Source organism: Rhyacophila brunnea, unplaced genomic scaffold (genome assembly GCF_057557595.1).
Source record: "Rhyacophila brunnea isolate RB1 unplaced genomic scaffold, BYU_Rbru_1.0 scaffold_13, whole genome shotgun sequence".
Taxonomy (NCBI): Eukaryota; Metazoa; Arthropoda; class Insecta; order Trichoptera; family Rhyacophilidae; genus Rhyacophila; species Rhyacophila brunnea.
In genome coordinates, this window is record NW_028232785.1 from 2779355 (window position 1) to 2801656 (window position 22302).

At 34.7% G+C, this 22302-nt stretch overlaps 2 long non-coding RNA genes across 4 annotated transcripts; one reads left to right on the plus strand and one right to left on the minus strand.

Annotated features, from left to right (window-relative positions):
• Positions 1–249: 249 nt before the first annotated feature.
• On the minus strand, positions 250–9577 carry LOC147076145 (uncharacterized). 3 transcript variants are annotated; one of them, XR_015069553.1, is made up of 4 exons: positions 9373–9577; positions 8793–8945; positions 6302–8137; positions 250–662 (listed from the first exon to the last, which is right to left on the minus strand). It is a non-coding gene; the product is annotated as an uncharacterized LOC147076145 (long non-coding RNA). The 3 variants fall into 3 exon arrangements; XR_015069554.1 differs by lacking the exon at positions 250–662 and adding an exon at positions 5235–5672 and having other exon boundaries at positions 6242–8137; XR_015069552.1 differs by lacking the exons at positions 6302–8137; positions 8793–8945; positions 9373–9577 and adding an exon at positions 3012–3205 and having other exon boundaries at positions 392–662.
• Positions 9578–11442: 1865 nt separating this feature from the next.
• On the plus strand, positions 11443–19304 carry LOC147076146 (uncharacterized). Its single transcript, XR_015069555.1, has 5 exons — positions 11443–11684; positions 12342–12467; positions 13860–14012; positions 15556–15702; positions 17169–19304. It is a non-coding gene; the product is annotated as an uncharacterized LOC147076146 (long non-coding RNA).
• Positions 19305–22302: the final 2998 nt, after the last annotated feature.

Here is a 22302-nt window from a genome sequence, read left to right on the forward strand (position 1 = left end):
AAACCAATGAAAACATAGGGCACCCAGTTTTGACATAACTCGAAAGTGTGTAGCCCTGTAGCAAATAAAAAAAAAATCACTGACTCATGCGTTTGATGAAGTAGCGTACTTACAAGTGAGGTCACATCATAGTTGTTCTGGCCATTTCGTCAAATTTTGGTAACTGACTGTGTTTGTTTTTAGTTCAAAATGTGCTATGAAATGGAAGCATCAGTCTGATAACTTTTTAAATAAATACCAAGAAAAATTACATTGCAAACTTTATCCTGTAGCTCGAATTTATTGTGACAGCACGTAACGTGGTGGTAATGAGTTTATCCCACTAGAGGGAAGAAGCTCGGATGAATTTTTGCCTGCCGTATCTACAAATAATATTAATTATTACAGCTGATTTCAGTAACATGGTTCTTTCTTTAAGCGCAAAAGAGGGTCTTTGAATATACCTCGGTTTATTTTTATGTAGGGAATATTGTAAACCACGTCTCTCAATTATTAATGACACTTATAAATAAACTACACGTTCAACAAATTGTCAATGTACCAACTTGATATGAACATCCGGGTAGTGAATCTTCTAATGAAGAAATTGTGCCTTCAACAAACTCGCTCTTGAAACTATCCTGTTGAAAATCAGTTTCCGATTTTACATTTAACTGGCCGTCCTGAAAAAAACAATACCAAAATTGAACATAAGTACATAACTTTAAAAACACTTCTGAGAAAATATTTTATAACTAATAGAAAAAATCTTTTTTGAAAGAAGTAAGATACCCCGCAGAAATCAAACCTCCATCTCTCGGGTATCGCGTCCACGCACATCGACCACAATACTAACGGAGTCATACTTAATTATGAGAAATTTAGACCAATCGCTTTTAATACTGAGTCATTTGATATATCATAATTTTTATACTGAGATGAGCTTAGTTCTAAATTCGAACACCTGACGATTTATGAATGTATTTATTATCTACCTATAGTATATTTTAGGTAGCAGTGGTAAGGGGTGGAGCTAGGCTGTTATATTCGACATAAATAGTGCACACTTAACTTTGTCAGTCATACTTATTTGGTTTCTAATGGATTTAAGTTTTGTACTATCCCGGGTTTCGCCTTTCGGCATCTTCAGGCACTATGTGCACTCACCAAAAGGTTAATACACACTGACAACGGATACAATTGATTCTAATAAATAAATATAATAAAAGAGGTAAACACTTTATCAGCCACCTAAACTAGCGCATAACGATCAGACGGACAATCGATGTAATTAGCATGCTATTTAAATGTGATAATTAAAAAGTAATTATTTACTCATCAGTCAATTATGATTAGTTGAAGTGTTTGTAAAAATCCCTATCACTAATAAGTAATACAATCAATAGGCGTATACATTGTCAAACCCTAATAGTAGATCACTAAATAATAATCAATATAATACTACATCCAAAAGGTCTAACATCGTCAATTATAGGAATTTAATGAAGTTAACTAATGATATATATCAATAATACCTATTATGTCTTTGAAAAGTTATATGAGACAAATATTCTTACACGCTATTGAACTAAGAATACAATTTGCAGACGGTGTTGGTTAGTTTTTAAAGTTCCACCGAACCCTTCCTAACTAAGCCATAATAGTTCAGGTATAGTATGATGGATGCACACTTTTTCAGACATACTTATTTGTTTTCGTTTAATTAAGAATAGTAGTATTTAAGTTAGTTTTTTTTTAAATTCAATTGGGCCCTACTTAACAGTGACGTCTTGTGGGGGTATGCAGATTGCGCGTTGCTTAGGGGCAGCAATTGCTCGAAGGGCGGGAAATCTAGTAGAATCATTTGGTATATATAGAAATAACTACCTAAACTGAGTACAAAGTAACGAAAATATATTTTCTTTAAAAAATTCAGCTCTCTGGTTGGAAACAAAATGTATTAATTAGCATAAAAGGATAAACATTACTTTTAATTGTTGTTGGGTTCGCGATGTTTAGTTTACTTCCGGTGCCCTTCGATGTCATTGGTGACCATAAACGACACGAGCACGGAAAAAAATATTTTTAAAAAATGCCTCGGCATTATGGCGCCGCCCAAGGGCGGCATTTTGTTTAGGGACGTCACTGCTGCTTAACAAAACTATAATCGATAAAAATATTCTTCTATCTATAAAATATCTAAAATTAAGTATGGTTTGATGGTATAGTTTTAGATATTTTAGAGATAAACGAATATTTTTGAGATTATTTTTAAAAACTAACAAAAACTATCTGCACATTGTAGTCTCCGTTCAATGAACACTAATACGCCTGAGTGACAATGTTTAGTGTGAACTATTTATGTGGAATCTTAACAGCCTACATCCACCTTTCGCCACTGTTAGGCAAGTACCTACCCAAAACCATAACAGTATTATGTCATAGGATTTGATAATATATTATCTACACTTGAAAAAATAGCTCTAATACATTATTAACATACCTACAATCCTTTGGTGCGAATAATGAAGATTTAAGATACATAATAAATAACACAACCAATCCATAGAAACCCGTCAATAAGAATTGACACGATAAAATATGACAATGCTAGAATATTAGTACTTACCTAATAATGAATTACGGAGTAATAGGTACACTACTAGTTACTTGAAGTAGGTAACTATGTGAGTACGCTTCGGTTTATAATGCCGTGAGTCCCAGGTTCGAAGTCTCAGTATGCCAAATACACAATAATATTGTTTTTCTATTTGAATTTGGTCAGAGTACTATGGACATAATTGATTGAACAAGTGGCTAACATAGATTTCTCGTACAAATGAAAATCTGTTAATACAAATATCCGCTCTGTGTAGACCAATAATAATATGACCCTATTGGGATCGGATATTGTCAAAAGACAAAGGGTTAATTTGACCTGGGATCGTCGTATATTTTCATAGCTAATTATTATAACACAAAACAAATACATCAGTTAAAATGACAGTAAGTACCTAGTTTAACAAACTAACCTCAAAATCGCAAATGGACACATCGGCAGTCTCTTCTTTGACATGAGTGTTGGACTCCGGGATGTTTGGTGGCAATATTGGCACATCAAACCAACGATGTCCTTCCTCATCGGATTCGAATACGCCTGGCTCCTGTTTTACGTTCATTTTTACATGGGATATCAAATAAACGAGACAGTTACGAGGAACGTGTCCTGATAATAATATAGTTTGACAGCTAGGGTTGCTCGCAAATTATCGATGCTTCATTTCGTTACGTAGTATCAATACTTTTCAATTGCACTACCATAGTGAATTGAAGCAAAGATCTTCTTGTCTATACCTACAATAAAGAAAATTATCTAATGCTTCAAAACACTCTATGACGATCGGTCATATATATGTCGAAAAACCCGTTTCTTATGTTGGCGTCCTGTGTCACAGGGTATCACAGAGTGTAAATACGAAGTCATAGCTGTCATTCAATATGTATGTATAAATGTCGGAATGGCATAGATTTGATCATAGACACTAAAACCCTCTTAGCATATATGTGCCCGATCGTCATATAGTCTATTTGAACCTTAGTGCAAGAACGTAGTGGATGCGCGGGGGCGGCGCGGCGGCGTCTTGCGAAACTCAAACGTATAACCGTGTCTAAAATGTTCGTAGACAGTGTCTTTTTTGGGGCATAATACGCACGGTTATACGTTTGAGTTTCGCAAGACGCCGCCGCGTCGCGCCCGCCAATTCACTACGGCCGAGCACTTAAGGTTAAAATAGACTATATGACGATTGGCACATATGTGACATGAGCGTTTTAGTGTCTATGATCATATCTATGCCATTCCGTTTACACAAGAGCCAATATATGTCAAAAAAATCTGTGACAGAGGCGTGGGAATAGATTCTATGACACCCGTATGTGCCAATCCGTTTACACACGATGCCGTAAAATCTATTGTGTCACATATTTGCCACTGATAAATACTACCAACATGACGCTTGACAAACTTTATGGTTGGTACGCCTTCGTAAACGTCAAACAGATGATAATAATATAAAACGAAATAAATCAGTAGGTTTGTTAGTTGTTTGTGAGATTTTATATTTATTTATCTATTTGGTTCCTGTCCATATCATATTAGAATGGCGGCGGATGGAGCTACTGCCGCAGCAATCGTGGCATATTTATTGTTGGTAGACGATCAAAAACCAAGACGCAGACGAGTTTGGGTTCGTCAGTGGATTGCAAGACGGGAGACTCTCGGATGTTATAGTAATTTAATAAGAGAGCTAAGAGCTGAGGATACGGCAATGTATAAAAATTTTGTACGCTTGTCGCTGGAAGATTTCGATACATTGTTGTTAAAGGTTGAGCCGATTATAAAAAAGAAAGACACCCATATGCGTAAATCCATTACGGCCGGTGAGCGATTGGCAATAACATTGCGTTACTTAGCCACAGGTAAGAAAAACATGCCTATTCACGTAATTCAAATATACCTCGTGCTTCACAACTGACTTCCCTTAGTATTTATCGAGTTTTTTTTCAAACTAGTAAATACGGCTATTAAAAACCTTAAAGTCTCCATAACCATAGCAGTTACGGCTTGGATTTATTTACCGATATTAAACAAAAACTCTACTGAATACAAATTCATCAAAACATGAAAATACTTAAATACGTTAGTTACGGCCTCTGTGCTCATTAAGGCAGTATTGTGGTTTGGTTGAACCAGGACTGAATTTAAAGAAATTAATTAACAATGCGTGTAATATATATGCTTAATTAAACGAGAACTAATAAGCATGAATGAAAAATTGTGCACAATTCATCGTATCGCCCAAAATAAACCAAAACTATTATAGATTTGTTTAGGGAGGGTTATATTGATTTATAAAATCAAACCAACGCCATCTGTAAAATTTAGTCTTCGTTCAATAAAAACTTATACGCATGACTAAAAAAATGTAATAAGCACTATTTATGGCGGATCTTAACAGCCTACCTCCACCCTACGCTACTGTCACAGATAACTGAATCAAAAGATTAAGATTTAAATTGAAAATATTAGACTTTGAAAATGTTATAATTCTGGTATTATTCGAAACAGACGATAAATCTGTTAAACTTAAAAAAGGTACCTACCCACCTAACGATAGTTTAAAATAATTCTTTCTGTATAATATACACGTTTAAACTTTATTATACCTAATATGAAGTCGAGAAAACGCTGAAATATAATGTTATTTTCATTTTAACCCATTTATTTTTAATATTGGTTGTAAATATAAAAAAAGGAACCCAGGTATTTATAAACAATAAATTAATTAACTATGGACATCTTTAAGTTCTAACGAGGAAATAATTCTTTTCTTTTTATAATCATAAGGCATAATAACTCACAATCCGTAATAAAAATGTACCAAGCGCAAAATGTGTAAAGTCACCGTCCTATATAGATTAGGTACGTCTACTAAGTAGATTTAAGCATATTAAACGGTCTTTTGTACTTTCTCTACCAAATCGTAACGTACGTCTATTTCTTTGCGAATTTAATTCGACCATAAAGCGCCCAGTTGTCCCAGCAAGTAGTTGCAACAACGCCTAATTATCCCGGCGTCCAATTGTACCAGAGCCCAATTGTCTCGGCGGCCAGTTTCCGTGAGCGGCACAACCTGAACTTTTTATTACAGATGGCAGATGCGGACATTCGAGACCTTCCGGGGACCATGGCAAACGAGGCCGGAAGAGATGCCCTTTTTAATTTCTGTATTGATGTAATAAAAAGAATAAAAATAATAAATGGTGACATGTAAAGATGATTCATGCCTTTCAGATCCAGTGACTGCAATCATATAAGATAGGATAAGTATATACTTAGAACATTAGTCCAATGCGACATTTCTTTTACCACGGGAAAAAACTCGACTACAAATCGCAGTCCTCAGTTCCCAATGAATACGACAAAATATTCATCAGAATCACCTCCGCCTTGCGCTACTAAGAATTTTCCAGGGTTTTTGCAAGGCGGTATCATAGGCCCTGGCCGAATTCAAATCAGCAATACCCGATGCGGGTAGAAGAACAGTTTTCAATAAGGCATATTCTCTCAGCCGGCACAATTTTCATTTGACTAGCATCAAGTAGAGTAGTTTGCGTGCCAAAGTCCTTAAGAAACCTCGATAGTAAATGCGAGGTATCCATAAAGGCATCTAGAAAAAAAAAAAAAAAAAAAAAAAAAAACCAAATTGGCCTAGACCCGAAAAACCTTGTTTCTACCATAATATACACATAATATACCAACCAAGGGTTACGTCCGTTTCATTGTTTATGGCCGATGTTGCATCATTTTGTGTCTCCTTAAAGAAGTTGCCCATAAACATTTGTAATCACAAAAGTTGCAGTGAAGTGGTGTTTCACCGCTATGGTTTATTTTGTGTAGCTTTAAGTTAGAAGATGATGTGAAGCAAAAACCACATTCATCGCACTTAAATGGTTTTTCGCCACTATGAACCAAATTATGTGACTTCAAGTGAGAACGCCTTTTGCATTTGTAATCGCATAATTTACACTTAAATGGTTTTTCTCCAGTGTGAATCATTACATGTTCTATCAGACGGCGGTTTTGGTAGGTTTTAAAATCACATTTATCGCACTTAAAGGCGTTTTTGGTATGTATAATTTTGTGTCTGTTCAATTCGCCTACTGTTTTATATCTTAAATCGCACAAATTGCATTTAAAAGGTTTCACGCTAACATGAACCAACATGTGTACGTTTAAAGTACTTTTATCTCTAGATTTATAATTGCATGAGTTGCATGCATAAGGTTTTTCCCCACTATGAATCAGTTTATGTATCTTTAATGAACCAGAATTTCTGCATTTATAATCACATACGTTGCACGCTAAAGGCTTTTCCCCACTATGAATCATTTTATGTCTTTCCAATCTAGCGGAATCTCTGCATTTATAATCACATGTTTTACACATTAATGGTTTTTCTCCACTGTGAATCTTGCTATGTTTCTTCATGTGACTAATGTATCTTGTACCATAACCACATATTTTGCACATAAATGGAATTCCGCTACTATGGTTCATTTTATGTTTTTTGAAAACGGAAGCGTTTCCCGTATTATATCCGCATTTACTGCAAACAAGCCGTTTTATATTGTGATTATTTGTATCATTGCCAGACAAAGATATGCCGTGACCCAATTTGTGTTCCTCCAAAATGTCTTCAGATGAGAAAAAGGCGAAGCAAACATGACATACAAAATTTCTAACGTAGAATGTATTTTTCTCCAACTTCAGGCAGACTTCCTTTTCGGTAGTCAGGGCGAATAATTCCTTTTTAATATCATTTTCGTGGATTTCAATATCATAATATGGTGGCGAGGGTTCAATTATAGATTGATCAGGTGTTCTGCGCGGACCTAGATGTGCACCTGTGGAGTTGTTCGGTTTATTCAATTTGTCTTGAGGAAAACGTGTTTCGTATCCATTAGTTTTACTATTTTGATCAGATGCTGTAGTAGTGACATCGCCAACAGGAGAAATTTGCAGGAGAGCAAATTTTTGCAAATCTGATTCCTTTTTAATGTCATGTTGATGTATGTCAATTTCATCGTAGGGCATTTCGGACTGTATCCCAGAAGTATCAGTTTCTCTGTGCAGATATTTATTTTTGTTTTGATGCTGAATGTTCAATTTCTTTGAATGTACATCATCACAAGAATATATACCATTAGAATCGGCGATTCCTTTCTGGTTTAAAGCAAATTGATTCTTAAGATAATCAGGATCAGCTTCAATAGAAACGGAAGACGTGTGACAAGTTCTATGTACTTCCAAAATGTTTTTGGTTGAAAAGAATCTGTAGCAAAAGTTGCATACGTAATATTTATCATAAAATAAAATTCTTTTCAATACAAGGCGAGCTTCCTTCCTATTCGATGAATCCAAGTCTTGATAGACATCGATTAAGTCACGTCGAGGCGAAAGTGCATTGTCTACAGATATACGATCATCTCGTTTATTATATTCCATAATCCGCAATGCATTAGAGTTATCCAAAGGTGATGAAATATGGACGAGATCACTTTCATAAGATGGTATACTGCACTTAATATTGTAAACCTGGAACGAAAAGAATACAAAAAAAATTGAAAAGTATCTAAGCAGGTTTTTCAAAAGAATTTTCTCGTTATGAATAGAGCCAACTCCAGATTTTGTTAACTAAAAACCTCGCAGTTAAGATAATATACTTTAAAAAATTCTGAAAATAATAAACATGCAATAATTGTATCACTGAACCTTGCGCCGATTGCCACGATTTTGGTATCCTTAATTATTATTAATGTATAGCTTTAAAAGGACTGATTTAATTCTATCCCGTCTTATCGAAAACATGTATTTTCTTTTTTAAATCTAACGCACTGGGAATAAGCATTTTATTTATTTAAAGTCCATAGATTTCCAAACTTATTTCATCTACCGCTTACATTTCGAAAAATATCCTGAAAATCTATATTCATTAAACATTAACCCAACAAACAAAAAGATGTGACGTACAATTGACGTCTGTTTATCTAGGTATGTATATTTATCTACAAACGGAACAAGATAAAAGTGTTAAATAAGATGTCCCAATGCATAGAATATAAAATTATTTAAGTTAGTAAGGGAATATAGTACGAAAACAAACTCAATACAAAACCTATTTTATAATACCTAATACAGTTTAGGATTACATTATCTAGGTAGGTTTTAAAAAAATAAGACTATTGTTTACCTTGTTTGCTGGTTTGTATTCCGAATTAGAGCAAAATGCTTGAGAGTTTTCATAATTGAATGTGTGTTTTGTGTCTTTAAGACACTCATCTTCGAAGTCAACTCGTTCAGAACCAATCTCGGTTTTTATATTGACATGCTCCGTTTCAGGCATCTGAAAAACAAAACATATTTTAAGAATGTTATGGCATTTTTAATAACGCCATAGATAAAGCACACTGTAAACACAAGGTCAACGATCGTTTCTTCCCATAGTCTATTTTCATATTGGTTCAATTCTGCTCTCGCTGCCTCAACGCTAATTGACCAGTTGAAAATTATCAAATATCGCTTCATCCTTTGACATTTGACATGTCACGTGATAATTCTAAATGTAGCCAGTTCAGCGTAATTCTTTATGGCGTAGTGTCAAATAAATTACACTTTACAAAACCATTCTAACTATCAAAATTTCGCATTGGTGACAAACCAGTTCGTGTGAATTAATGCTTGTGTACCCTATCACCTTTAGTTCTACAAGATTTCATGGTCCACAACTCTAAAAATTAAGATTAATAGATAAGTTTCTAAAAAAAAATAACCTCAAAAGTACTACTGGCGGTTTGAGCATTCTCATGCACTATATAAGAAGATTCGTCCGGGTTGTTAGAATGAAATATTGGTGCACTCAACAAACGCTGTCCTTTTGAATCCGACTCGAAGTCACCCGGTTCGTGTTTCACTTCCATTTTGCTTGACACTAATGCATAAACGTGCGTCACCACGCTGTGTTGTACCATAGACAATAATATATTTATGGGTAGTATTGCCACTTGTAATAACGAGACAACTATTTCTTTTAAATAGGTAGTAATAATATTATTATCATTTAATTTTATTTATTTTAGTCAGCAGGGTCAGTAACTATGAAAAATAACCGTCTCCAACTAACATAATATTATGAAAACAATGTTAAATTATTGGGCACCTTACTAACATCTTAGATGAAATTAAAAATGTCGTATTTAGCTATGAGAATTGCATTTTAATTTTGTTGACAATAATATATTTTTAATTATTAGTGTCCTATGCATGTATACATTTATAATCTTCATCTTCTTATAAATAAAATAGCTGGTAATACCTTCTACTGAGAGTCGTTTACCTTTCCAATATCTAGGTAATGAAACAATTTCTATTATTAAATCGAACTAGATCATTGCCGACTCAAGTAGAAAGCCGAGACATTCACAACGACTGGTCCTACTTTTCCCGCCTCTCCCGTTGTTGTCTATGGATGACGATGCAGACGATGCCACGCGCATTTTTTAGGTTAGTTTGTTATTACAAATTATTAATAATTGTAGAACGTAATGAAGGCGTTGGTTCGTTTTTCTTGTAAGTACGTATATTTCATATCATTTCAAACCAAATAAACGAAGTCGGATGGTTGATTTGTTTTTGACAGATTTTTTACGATGACGTACTGTCCGACAATTAACCAGTTTTGCCAGTAGGACCTAAAATTAATTATTCAATAATACATTTTGTCTATAAACAGCAACGCATTCATTGAATGGTCAACTTTCCATGTAATTCAAACCTGCTAGGTTTGTACCATTGAAATTGAACTGTTGGATTTGGGACCATTTGGCATCATGTCTACGGGGATGCTTTTCTGACGTGTTCTCAGCACTTAAATCCTGATTAAATGACTTTTTTTTCTCTAAAACAGCAACACGTTTATTGAAATTCAATGTCAACTTATTATGAAATTATAACATCCTATATTTATTTTCGTCGTCTACGATAACACACATTTAACAGTGGTTTTCATTTTCATTTTTATTTTAATTAAATTAATAACAGCGTCATACGTCCATTCCACCACGATTTTGCGAATTCATTTATTATCAGTTATATCCAATTCATTACTGTTTATATAACAATTATTACCGTGTACCTGTGTCTACTGTCAATAAGATGTTCGAAATAAAAGACAGAAAAAACACTTCCCGCGCGATCTATGCCCTATAAACAATAATAATATATTATGACAACACGTTTGACATAGACATAATATGACGTTTGACTTAATAATGACATCCGTTTTTGTCGAAATCGACCTTTTAATGCAAAATGATTTTTTCTATCTAAATGGACCAGAACCATCCTTTTCTTTAAATTACATTGTAATGAACACAGGATTCATATTATGCTGTAAAAACAACAATTTGTTTTTTGTCCTCTGAACATTTGACATTAGGTCTATTCGACAAACCAATCCTACAGTGACGATACGACGTTTGACATATAATTATGAAGGTCTATGACATTGTATTTACACTCTGTGACACAGGACGCCAAAATAATAAACTGGTTTTTCGTCATATATAATATATGATCGATCGTCGTAGAGTCTATTTGAGCCATAAGCGATTTGTAGATTGCCTTTGGCTTCGTTTTAATAATATACTTAGGTACCTTACATTTGACCAGACATCAGATGTATCATTATGTATCTTTTTGAACTTTATAATAATATAATTAGTAGGATGCCTAATAGGTATTATAATATTTAGTTTAAAATAAATGCATCACATCAAAATAATACATAATATAATGTGGCAATACTATTCGGTATCTTTTGTTTATGGCGGGTGACAATCGTCATCGTCTACTATCACGGCTGCCAGAATATACCAGTTTGTCAGGATTGCTTACAGTGTTACTCCATAATCTTTGAGAACGAACGCTTTCAAATCGTAAAATGGACGTAAAACGCGAAGGAGGTGACTTCGAGCCTGATGCAAATGAGCAACGTCTGTTCGATGTGTCCTTAAATGGAAAAAATCCAGAGTTAAATACTTACATCACACACGAGTATGATGATTATCCCCGCCACGCTGCCGAGGTTAGTTTTTCAATGGTTATATATTACTTTCTCGGGATAAACATTCTCCAGAGAATCGACAAACAATGGTGCCAACGATATAATAAAGTATATTATGTCCGAACGAATCATGTACCTAGTCATGTCGGATATCGAATTGGAAATGTTTCAATAACCGAGGAAGAAAACTATTTGACACTTCCACCGATAAAAAAAAAACTATAAATCAGTCGCCAGCGACACTTAAACCAATTGTTTTAGATAAGGAAAGTTGGTACGTTCGTTTTGAATTACCATTGAGTTGGTGTTGTTATTTTATAGTAATACAATATACCAATTGAATTAGTCGACGTTATTGAGTATCGACCAGTTTCCACCGCTTTGAGGTCACTTTGAGGTGTCCTTATGTCGTTATCTGCATAATTATATTTATAATATTATTTTGTTTTATTTTAAATTAAATTATAATAAGTATGAATTGACATTGACAATTCAAACATTATTGCAGATTAGTATTGTTTGCAATTGCTTGTTACCTACTATTATAATATATTAATGAAGTTTGGCGTCAGATAACGACAGAAACCATGCCCACTCAAGTGTGTGGTCGAGCTTCGCACGATTGTCGGTCTTCTTAAAAATATTCTTGATTTTATAACATAATGTTTTGTTTTTTAGAATATTGTTTCAGACCCAACAATAATAACATCGAAGAATCAGCTAATTGACATAAAGACTGAGCTTATTGAAGACATTTATGAAGATCCGCAATAGGGTAGTTCTTATTCGGAACAAGTGAATCGGGTAAGTTCCTACTTTTATTTTAATAAATACTAATTGTGTGATGGGGTGGAATGATTATAGTGACGGAATGAACTCTAAAACATTCGAATATTTTGATATTGTTAGCTGTCACCAGTAGGTATCATAGAAATAATAAAACAATTTGCATAGGTACCTACTTAAAATTTTTTAGATTTCCTTGTCTTTTCTGCAATCAAGAGCAATACAATACTTATCAAGTATAGGTATTATCCGTGAAACATACCTATAGTTGAAGTAGGTACTTTAACAAAAGGTACCTACTGGGTAAAGTATTCGGACAGCAGTGGAGGAGTTCTGCGTTCAGCCAACTTGGAGTCGCATGGAGGTCAAGGCTGTATTCTGTGAGGACCAGATGTCGTTTGTTTAACGCGTGCGTGTTACCTGTGCTCCTGCATGGCTGTGAGACATGGCATCTTACTAAGCTTCAAGAGTGTCAGCTTTTGAGCTTTGAGAATCGATGTCTCCGCCGAATCTTAGGGGTACATTGGTACAACCGCGTTACAAACACCCGAGTTCGTGAGCAGACACATCAGCCTTCGGTGATTGAGGTTATCATAAAGATACGCTTAACGTGGCTGGGACGCGTATTCCGGATGCCGCCAAATAGTGCGACACTTCGTACCCTTGTGGCACAGCCTCAAGGGTTCCGTCGCCATGGCCGCCCCTCCCTCACCCTGCAGCGGTGTTACAAGAGCAACCTACGTGCTGCAGGTCTGACATGGCGGGAAGCGCAAGAGTTGGGATGAACCGAGGAAGTGACGTCAACTTGTGCTTGCTCTATGTCCCAATGTTAGGACGTGACCGGGTGGAAGAAGAAGAAGAAGAAGTGGAGGAGTGATAAAATAAGGTGTTGAGAGTTCTACTTACTTTAAATGCATCATTGTCGAAAAATGCACTTTAAACAATTCAACGCCATTTCGTAAAGTGCTCAAATATCATAAAACAGCTCAAATCCAATCGTTGTATATCCCATTGAACTACCAACCGTTCCGTTCAGTGAATAAATGAAAGGTGATGTTTTATTAATAAGAACAATACGAACAACTTGACACTGTTGAATGTTTTAGTAGGTACGTAAACATTGTGTTTGCTATGGTTTTTATCTACCATGGATCGGGCCATTCTAAACCACATGTACGCTGGACATGCCTACCCCTCAGCCGTTACCTTCCCTATCCATGCATTAGCCAGTGCTCTCGCTTCGAGCATACTTCATCATGCAGTGACTACAGGCGAAATAAATGGCCACACATGATGTCTGTTATAAATCAATCTCCTACCAGATCTGCCAATGCTCATAGTACGGTGCACCTTTATCTGATAACCGATTTGTTTTATTTAAAATATATTTATTAATTATTGTTTTTTCAGAGGTGTTCAACACACATGTTCGGTATAAAATCGGATACCAACTTTCAGCGAGTTGATTTCAAAGTGGATTATGTTGACGACACAATAAACCAAAGCATTCATGAGGAACCAAAACCCGGTTGCTCTTATTCTGAACGGAAACCAGTTTATCAAGTAGGTATCTACACAATATTCTATGAAACTTGAACAATGCATGTACGTAGGTTTGTTTTGACATAAACACCACAGATTCGGGTACGTGATCATAGGGTGTCTTGTTTTCATATGAGATATAGGACATGAAAGTACGTATCAAAAACACAATCAATATACGAATCGTTCCAGTCTTCCAGCCAAAAAAGTTATGTGCAGTAATTTCAAGTAAACACTTGAATCACTTGACCAGTTTTAGCATCAGAAACAAAAACACATCTTTTTTCATCCGTACTAGATTCGAAAAACAAAGATTTTATGGACTCATTTTGAATCGTAAAATAGTTCAATGATTTGTTTTTACTCGCCCATAGCAGAGAACCAAACGTGGAGTAAAAGGTGCAGTTGTTATCTTTCAATTTAATATTTAAATTGGCTATTTTATCAACCACAAATCAGTAGTTTCATCATACAGACCAATTTATTTACATTGTCATTCCGTATTTCTGCTGAAGCATCTTTCATTTACGAATCGTTAATACATCAGCGATTAAGGTAAGCATATGTAATTCTTCTTCTTTTTTCACCTTCTCACGACCCAGTATTGGGGCGCCACTTCCTTCGGTCCATCGCCAACTCTCGCGCTTCCAGACTTGTAGCACGTATATCGCTTTAGTGTGCAGGGTAAGGCAGGGCTGGCCACGGCGACAGAACTCTTGAGACTGTGCCACAAGGGTACGTGAGGTCGCGCTCTCTGGTGACATCCGGAACACATTTCCTAGTCACATAAGCCGTTTTTCGCGATTACCTCAATCACTGAAGGCTGCTGTGTCTGCTCAATAAGACATCGTAAAATTAATATCACTTAATATTTTCTAAAGAATTTTTATATGTATGTTTGTCGTTTTCGTAAGATTTTAAGAAAAAAATGGTAAAATAGTTTTAGATTTTCGGAACTATTTTCATCTCCAAATAGTCTGGATAATCGAGCCTCTACTGCATTATGATTTACGATAACTTTATATGTGGGGATTTGCAAGATGCCGAACGCATCCTATTGAAGTGGCCCATTTGTCAGTTAAAGGGTAAGAGTTTCCAACCAATAAGACCGGTCAATCATTGTTACTTGGTATCTGCAATCGAGAATGTTTTTTCTCGTCGTGATTTGGCTGTAATAATAATCAAACACTCTAGTTAGAGCTCGCCAACCGAGCTCAGGTAAATTGCGCCTGTGATATTCAACGCAACATTGAAGGTAGCTTAACGTTCGTTACGCCATGGTATACGACTCTATAAGAGGTGGCAGAGAGAAAAACGTGTTAGTGAAATCTCGCATGCGTATATTAATTGTTAAATTATTTGTCCACGATAGTCACATAACAAATACACGATAGAACCGACAAGGTTCACTTCCATCTCACATCACAAGTCGTTCAGCGAATATATTTTACTTCATGGTCAAAATGCCCTCACCGGATTCGCTTAAGGCAGATTATATTATATTGTCTTAAGTATGGACTGATATGATTTTGTATTTAAGTATAAAGTTTATTAATTTTTTTAGATCTCTTCAAAATACGTTAGCAATGTAAAATCGGAAAAATATTTCGAGCGGATTGACTCAGACAATGAGATTGTTCAAGCGAATGTTCGCCAAAGCAATTATGAGCAATCTAGTTGCTGTTATTCTAAATGCAACCCAGGAAATCAGGTATTATAACAATCTATTCATTAAAAATAATCCACATACGATTTTAACGGTGTTAACTCTGAAAAAAAAGGTCGATATCCGAATGGGAATGGCTGGAGAAACATTTAACTCGATGCTGAATGTCTGGGATCATCATATCAAATGCTGCCTATTGGACCCTTGCATTCTGACAGTGCTGCTTTACGGTAGCGAATCATGGCACCTTACGAATGCTCAGAGCAACCATATACTGAGCTTTGAAAACAGATTTTTGCGACGGATACTGGATGTACGGTGGTATAAATTTAGGAGAAACGAGGAGATAAGAGAACGTACCATGCAGCCTCTCATCACAACGAGAGTGAAAAAGCGATGTTGGACCTTGTTCGGCTACGTGCTGCGGATGCTAGATGAGAACCGCCACCTGGATTGCCTGTTTTTCAAGCCGACCGGATTCCAGCGTCCTATACTAATACTATATATAGAGTATACGGCGGAGCTACGGAAAGTTGGTTTGCCCTGGAACGAAGCAAGAAGACTGGCAAGCGACAGGGATTCTTTGCGGCCCCGCATGTTATCCATTTGCTCCAATTAAGGGGCGGATATGGCCGAAGAAGAAGAAGAATAAGCTACTGAATTAAATTTACTTGTGCGAAAAAAACTGACCATTTCAATCGATTTTAACTAAAAACAACCTAGAAGAACTCACTTACCTTATTCAACACACTGTGAGTGCCAATTTAATAGTTTACCATTTCTCTGATGCTCCAAACATGCGGTCATTATGTAAACTTTCTCAACCGCCATGAATCTAATTCATAAAGGTCAGTTTCCAAATAGGAATGCAAAAATTTGTCAATGACTTGGCTTAAGTGATATTATTAATTATTATTTAATTGGCAGATGATGCAGTGTATATTTAAACAGGTACATAAGACTATTAAATTTTACTGATTTTCAATTTAGATGCTTTTAAATGAAAGTAGAATTATCACACATTTCAAACAACTCATCATTACGAACTACTCAAGTAACAGGTTGAAAAGTTGCAGGTAAAGGAATGCAAACTAAATCGTATACTAAATTTTAGGAAGTTGATTTCAATTTTCTTTTTTATGATGTCCTGTAATTCGATTACTTACAAACTATTCTTTAAATACTAGTCTGCTGCTTAAATAATATATATAGGTCGGCAGCGAATATATTTAGCTAGGAATAGGATGCTCTGATAAACATATATGGCAGAATAATGTTTTTTATCAATCCTCACAAGGTCAAATGAATATAATAACTAGTCTGATTCCATATTATCAAAGTCATATTTTAAGTCTTAATAATATATTTAAGTCCCATGCGAATTGACTTGAAATAAAAATATTGATCAACATAAGTATCTTTTTTTCGCTGGTTTTATCCACCATGCTTGTCAAGATTCCTATGTTTATATTAAGATTTTTGATTTAATTCGATATTTCACCTTCTTTTAGTTGATTTCTGCAACCACTGCCGTGACATATTCCGGTAGTCTCGGATTGCCAGAGAGAGAAGTACAAGAGCCATACGATGAAATACAGATTGACTATCAAGACATTAAAAAAGAATTGGGTGTATATGAAACGACTACTAATATAGTCAGTCGCACTGCTAAGCGTAAGCATATACAATCTACCCCCAAAAATCCCGAATTATTAGTAGCTGTTATAAAGTTGGTGAAACAATCATTTAATAAGGAAAATTTTGTGTGCAGTTTTTGTTTTGATTTTTTTGCTTCGCTATCTCTATTGAAGCTTCACAAAACGTGTCATAAAAAATCAATAGCGGAAACTGTTAATTATGTAAGCATGCGATCCGAATTCAAGAATCAAAAAAAAATGACCCATTCTGATAAAAAACCATTTAAATGTGACCACTGTGATTACTCCTGTAAACAATCCGGAGTAATGAAAATACACAAAATGATTCATTCTGGTGAAAAGCCATTTAAATGTGACCAATGCAATTACTTTTGTAGAACATCTTGTAATATGAAAAGCCACAAAATGACTCATTCTGGTGAAATGCCTTTTAAATGTGACCAATGTAATTACTCTAGTATAACATCTTGTAATATGAAAAGGCACAAAATGACTCATTCTGATAAAAAGTCATTTAAATGTGACCAATGTAATTACTCGTGTTTAAGATCTTGTGACATGAAAAGGCACAAAATGACTCATTCTGGTGAAACGCTTTTTAAATGTGTCTAATGTAATGACTTGTAAAGAATCGGTTAATATGAAAAAACACAACACCACTCATTCTGGTGAAAAGCCATTTAAATGTGACCAATGTAATTACTCTTGTATAACATCTTGTGATATGAAATTACATAAAATGTCTCATTCTGGTGAAAAACCATTTAAATACGAAAAATGTGATTATTGTTGTATACAATCCGATACGATGAAATCACACAAAATGACTCATTCTGGTAAAAAGCCATTTAAATACGACCAATGTAATTACTCTTGTATAATGTCTAGTAGAATGATAGCTCACAAGATGACTCATTAAAACTCGTTAAAACTGGCATCGTCAGCAGATTTCGATCTGGTGATATGAAAATACACAAAATGACTCATTCTGGTGAAAAGCCATTTAAATGTGACCAATTTAAATAGTATTCTATAACATCGTGTAATATGAAAATACACAAAATGACACATTCTGTTGAAAAGCCGTTTCAATGTGACCTTGTAATTAATTATTCGTGTATAGCATGTGGCACCATGAAAGTACACAACATTGGCTTATTTAAAATAGCTTTATAATTGTTTCATTGTTATCACTCATCCACAAGTATGAAAATACACAAAGAGACTCATTACGCTTAAAAACTATTTACATATTATGACCATTGTAATTTTCCCATGTTTTCCTGGTGATATGAAATACACAAAACAATTCATTGTGGTGGAAAGCCAATATTAACAATATTAATAAAGTGTACACACGAAAAACATGAAATGTCGCACGAAACTTGAAAATGACTTAGGCATTTGGAAAACTTACATTTTCACCCGTACTTTCATCTAACTTTATGAAAAAGTATAAAACAAATCATAGTCCTTCGACAATAACGGTTTCTCAATACCCCATACAGGTTCATAAGTGGGATTTTCCATGACCTGTAATGATTTGTATGAATGAACGTTAAGCATTAAAATGTCCAATATATATGAAAACTGCTACACAAGTACCTCTAATCCGAAATTAAATTGTGAATTATGACAACTTTTGGTTTGTTGATATTTCTTGTTTTGCTAATTTACCCTTCAATAACTCTTGTGTTAGATCTGGTAATATGAAAATACACAAAACGACTTACTCTGTGAAGTGCCATTTAAATGTGTTCATTGTGATTACTCATGTCGATCATATTATAGCATGAAATTGCATAAAAAGATACGTCATTCAGTTGTTAACATCTTAAATAGTTAACGCTTCTAGTTTTAGGTTGTTACTTATCGTTTTCAAAACTATAATTAATATGATTTGATTATGCCATTAACATTTTCTAATGCTCTATCCTGTGTGACACTGGTCTATAATATTTATTAAACATCTATGTGTATACTTAATACAAAATATGCTTGTTTGTTTGGTATTGAGTTGACAAACGATTGTGTGCCTTATTTATTCTTATACAATGTTACTTTTCTTATCAGTATAATCTAGCAATCATCGTGACGTATAGAATCACATTGATTATAGTGGCTTGAACAATGTTAAGAAATTAACCGAATCAACGTAGAAAATCAGTACCTAATCGATTATATATCAAACGACTTCATCATCATCATCAGCCTGGGGATCATTTTACTGCTGGATGAAGGCGTATCCAACATGGTTTCACTCTTCCTGGTTCTGTGCATTACTATAATTATAAAAATTACATAATATGCAGCTATTTATATCATCATTAGTATCAGCCTGAATCAATCCATTCCTAGATGGAGAGTTCCAAGCTAATTCCATTCCTCCCGGTCTAATGAATTCCTACAATTATCAAAATTTATAAGATAATAACGATACATACCGCTATAATTATAATATTCATCATCCGTAATCAATCAACTGCTAGACGAAGGCTTCCCCAAGTTGATTCTGCCCTGTGCATTGTTGTATTCATCAGAACTGGTGTTCAATAATAGTCAATAAATAAGGCAAGTGCGAACTAAAGAGAATAGTGAGTAAAAAAGACAAACTTTTAAATATTCCTACATTTCGAAGCCTTATTGGCTCACGACCGTAGTAATAATTCGTTATATAATGTGACATTGTGTATTGATTTTTTTTTCATATCATAATGTTTCCAATATGTCTTAAGAGTAATATACCTATCCAACTCCGCTCGGAGACTTCGACCATGTGTTTTCTTTTCTTGCTGAATGACGTACATAATGAAAGACTCCCGAATATCGTCTCCCTGGTTAAAGACAATATAATAGGTAGATTGTTAAATAACTGCAATCACATGTAGAAGGTATTTATACTCAGATGCTGTGAATATATTAGTATTGCAGAATTGCTCATAACCGCATCATTCATTTGCGTGCAGGATGTGCTGACATTATGAAATGGTCAACGTGTAGATATCGTTATCTTCAGCATACACTCCACTTCTCGAGGGCCTTAAATAAAGCCTCAGTTCTCCACCATCGGGTACTATCACAAAAATCGCTTCTATCATTCCCAAGTTTATCAAATTAGTTCAATGTGTAGGTATTTTTGCTTAAATTACCTAACATATTATTTCGTAGTTTCTCTTATAGAAACACTGTCTGTTATCTATTTTACTGTGCGTGAACTGATCATGCAAGATCGTCAGTGACAAACTGCGAGATTGAGGCATCCCTGATTATTGACACCAGCGTGTATACGATCTTGTATGAACATTTATTTAGACGTGAATAAGCTATGTTCGCGTTGGATCCCGCATAATTTGACAATCGCACAAAAAAGGCGCGTGTCGATTAGTCCAAGGAAATGCTCAAAAAACGTTGATAAGATTAATTATTGGCACGAAATGCTTTCTTTTTATTTCCGACAGTCAAAGATAACTGACCCAGATCTTAGAATGGGCTATATAAAAGAAAATTGTTTCATCAGTGATATCTCTTATGCAAAGGTGTGTGCGGTCGTGTTTTATAATAATGTGTTTAATTTAGATTTTTTGGAAAAGACTAAAATTATTTTATTTATAAGTTTAGTGTATATTATGTCTAATGATCCCTAAAAGTTTTTTTTTGTTTCGAAAAAAAGAAGACAATTTGTTAATAAGGGGGCGCTCAAATAAACGTTGTTTAGGGCACCAAATAACCTCGCGCCGGCGCTGCATAGCGGTTGAGCACCGTCCATAATTGCGACATGGCCCTCCTATCGGAGCTTACCTATTTTAACAAATTTTAATGCTGTGATACATTATGCTCGGAAGAGCTCTAGGGTTTTGGTAGGCCCTGCTGACACTCTACTTCCAAGTTGATACAATAATTTATTAATTTCTAAACAAATTTCAAATCAATCTTTCGTAGAAATAATAGATCATAGCGTATATCTATAGTCTTACCCATTAATAATATCGGATTTAGAATTAGGTGTCATATTTTCACTGAAACTCCAAGGTGTGTTAGTAGGTAGCGATAAATAGTGCTGTCATTAAAATTTCCATACCTATATAATATTGTGTTGAGTCCTTTGGTGATATTTCGGATACGTCCATAATCGTTATGGCTTTTATACAACATAATTATACGCAACAATCTTTAATGATTGAATTCCAAGCGTTGGTATTATTTGATAACGATTCGATTGACAAAATAAATCACATCAATGTAGACATGATCGCCGTTTCCATATTATATGGCATATGCGATAACTTCAGGTCATAAAACGGGCGGCAATTATTCGCCAGTCTCTCCGACTGACAAAAAAATAAGGTAAACGACGAAAAAAAATGTCAATTTTCTTATTGAACTCTATTGTACATACCTACATGTGTTCTGAGAAAATATAGGTAGTATGCAATAGAAAAAGTCTTTTTTGAAAAAATGTGACACCCAGGATCGAGCCTACATCTCTCGGGTTTCGCGCCCATGCTCATTGAACATTACGCTATAGGTATCATATCTAATTGCGACACATTTTAACTAATGGCTCTTAGAATACTTTGGTATATATTACAATAGCATTGTGGTCAATTTGCATGGGTGCTAAATTCGAGAGACGCAAATTTGATACTGCTGGGTGTCGCATTGTTCTATTGGTTACATATTTTCTCAGAAGTGTTTTCAAAATTATGTATGTCAATAAAAAATTGTTACATTCTTAAATCTTGCGAATTATTCATTAAATAAAAAATATAGTTTTTTGAACTCTATTGTACTTTGTTAATTTCTGAAATCCAGAATTCTCGAATATTAAAAAATACATTAGGTCCAGTACCTATGTATTATTGTAGTTAACTTCTTGCAATGTGTATTGTTTGAAAGCAAATCGAGAAGCTTTTACATGGATTTTGATAGGCGAAGTTAAGATAGCGTTACCAAAACGTGAATAAATAACTATGAAACGAATTCATTG